Source organism: Capsicum annuum, chromosome 6 (genome assembly GCF_002878395.1).
Source record: "Capsicum annuum cultivar UCD-10X-F1 chromosome 6, UCD10Xv1.1, whole genome shotgun sequence".
In the NCBI taxonomy this organism is placed as follows: Eukaryota; Viridiplantae; Streptophyta; class Magnoliopsida; order Solanales; family Solanaceae; genus Capsicum; species Capsicum annuum.
Genome location: NC_061116.1, coordinates 65,711,640 through 65,715,210, shown reverse-complemented (window position 1 = coordinate 65,715,210; position 3,571 = coordinate 65,711,640).

Sequence of the window (3,571 nt, the reverse complement as noted above, 5' to 3'; positions counted from 1 at the left end):
ACGTGTGTCAAGGAATTCTAATAGTCAGTATTAAGTATAGCATATTACACATAATTAAGAGATTTAAATGAGTAATTTTAAGCTTTTTAACGTAGCAAATACATGAGGAAAAATTTTCTTAAATTTTTCCTCATGTATTTGCTACTTTAAATAGCTTAAAATTACTCTTTTAAATCTCTTAATTATATCACCTATGCTATACTTAATACTGACTATTAGAATATATATATATATAAAATTTATAATATATTAAAAGTGTGACGACTCTTAGAAATGTGATTTGAACTTTTTGCCATTCATTAAAAGGCCCCGCTTTAGACAAAATTATCTTTTCATTATTTTTCTCAATTTATTATGTAATTAATTTCATAATATTTGACTCATAAAATATATAGGATCAGATTAAATATGGTAAGACTTTCGATTAAATTAGGAGTGTGCTAAAATTTATATGTGGTAAAAATTCTAAAAACGTGTAAAAAAATTGTATTTTTAGATTTTAGGTCTTCAATTTTCATTAGGAGTGTGCCAAAATATATAAATGGTAAAAATTCTAAAAATGTGTAAAAGAAATTATTTTTCCAGATTTAGGTCTTTAATTTTCAGATTCTAACAACGACTTTCATAGTTCTTGATGCCTTTGTACCTGTTCACTGTTTGGTTGCTTGATTTCAAGCAACAAAATATTTTAAATATTTGAAACTTTAAATGAAAAATTACCATATGTACATATTCGACAACCTATCCTCCCACAAAATTCTCATAACTATTACTCCTAAAATTTTTGAAAACGTCAAGTATTAGTAATTAAAGTTACACGTTTACTTCTATGTATTCATAATTATATTATTGTCTGAGTGTCTTTGTTTTAGAAGACCCACCCCCCACCCCCACCCCTTTTTTATTACTCTCTCCATTTCGGAATAAGTGAATTGTTGGGGTATTTATTGGTATTTCAAAATAAGTGAATCATTAAATTTTTTTTCAAATTTGTCCTTATGATTTGACAACCAATTAACTTTTGAAAAGGTATTACAAGGTCAACTTTTTCTTTTTTTGGGTAAAAATAGAAAGTTATGTTAAATTTATGTCTTTAGTGTTCTTTCCTTAATATGTGTGTTAAAATCCAACAATTCATTTATCATGAAACGGAGGGAGTATTATTTTTTAATATTCTGATTCTATCTTTAGAAAGAACAAAATTTATTTAAAAATAATAGTAATAATATATGAGGTTTGAAGTTTAATACATCATAATTCACGTTAGAGTATCACACTTACGGTAGCTTTATTTAAATGAGAAAATAAAATTATAAAAAAGTTAAAATATGAATTTACATTCCATAGGTAGTGAGAATTAATTAATTAGTAAAAGTTTGTTTGGTAGAAGAAAAATTTCATGATTTGGTGATCCAATTGAACTAAGAAAAGGTAAATATAAAAGTATGAAAGAAGAAAAAACAAAGGATAAAACCCTTATTTCAATTGTTTTATTTTATTTAATTTTTGTAAATAATTTATGGAGAAAAAATAAAAATCTACCATGTTTAGGTACTTCTTTTTTGGAGGAAAAATCTTGGAATTTTATAAATTGAAAATCCTTTCTTTTTACAACAATATACTAGCATCGACTAGGTAGTTTGTGAGTTATTTAATAATTTCTCTTTGTTATCGCGAAGGTTCCTTTATTTTTCACACAATATCTCAATCCCAATAACATGCTCAAATTAAAAGATGAACAAAAGTGTACTAAAATCAAAGAGGGGATGGAGACCATTATGTTTAAAATATATGGGAAGAAGAATTAGTATTAAAATCAGGTCTTCTTGCTCTAGATTAATGATTTCCTCTTAAATTATTAAAAATAATAGTATTTAAAGGTAACACAAAGGAAAAAATTTTGCTCTTAAATCTAAACTCTTGAAATTTGTATTGTTGACGATTTAGGATTAAACAACTCTTTTTAAATAGTTAATCGTAACAATATCGTATTTTGGCGTGAATAAAGTCCTAAAGATTTTATGTCAATTTTTTAAATTTTCCGATATGTCTCACTTTTCAAAGTAGAGCATTCTTTTTTAATGTCTTTGTAAAGTTATTAAAGTTTCTTACCTTCTTCACAATAGAGCATTCTTTTTTATTGTCTTTATAAAGTTGTTAAAGTTTCTTGCCTTCTTCACAATAATATTCTTGTGTAGGTGAAAACATGTAAAGGCAGATTCATGTGGAGCATGTGATTGAGACTTCACGTCGATTATAATGCATTGGAAGGAATGATTTTTCTTAATTTTATTCTCATTCATATTGGTCCTATTTATATTATTAAGGGCGAAACAACCCAAATGTTGCACCCTAGATGACAAAAGTTCATTAGTTGAAAGCATCACTAGCTTAGGCTCTGACTCGAGTAACACGAGGCAAGTGGAATCCCGTGTGAATCAGCAAGGACCATCTTGCAAGTCTAAATACTCCTGGATAACTGATAGCGAAGTAGTACCGTAAGGGTAAAGAACCCCCCGGAGTGAAATAAAATATGAAAGTGTAAGCTCCCAAGCAGTGAGAGGAGCTAGGGCTTTGATCGCGTGCCTATTGAAGAATGAGTTGGTGATTTATAGGAGGTGGCTTGATTAAGAGAATTCATCGGAGCCTAGCGAAAGGGAGTTTTCATAGGGCAATCATCATTGCTTATGAATTCGAACCTGGGTGATCTATCCATGACCACGATGAAGCTTGGGTTTCGCAAATATTTATCATATTTAACGAATGATGGAATATGCTACTATTAGATGTGGTTATTAAAGTGAAGAGCTGAGATGAGTTTCAAAGTTCACAAATGTAGAAAAAGATTTTATTTAGTGTTTGAAATTAACTAATATTAATTATAATTTTTAAAATAATTTTACTCTTATATATATATTTATTGATTGATATGAGACACATGTGCAAAGTACATACACTAATTAATTTGAATGTTTTTATAAAACTAAATGTGAAGCTAAATTTATGTACTTATTAGTATTTTTATTGAGAATGGAGGTAATTGCATGATTTGTGTTACTAAGACTTGAAGGTAAGATCTATAAAGTAATGATTAGACCATTTATGTTATAATGATCAAGAGTTTGTATGTTTAAAATCTCAAAGTATAGCTAAAATGAGGATATTAAGATGTATGTGCGGGCACACTAAGAGAGATAGAGTTAGGAACAAGGATATTTCAGAGAAGGCGAGAATGACTCCTGTGATGATCAAGGTGAGATGCAAAATTGAGATGGTTCAGACATACAAACATAAGACATTTAGATACCCAATCCACCTATCAAACGTTGTATAACTTATACATAGTTTAAGTTATACATGTATAATCATGTAAATTGCCTTCAATTTTGATAAAAATGTAGTCCTAAGAATAAAAATAACTCTCCGTTAAACACAAAGTACTTTTAGAATAAAAAGAAAGTATAATGAACTTAATACTATTTAGAGTGCCTAAACTATGATAGTCATTAGTTCGGACATTTTTGTATACATGTAATTTTCCTCCTTAGTTATTTGTATGACGGTAATTTAT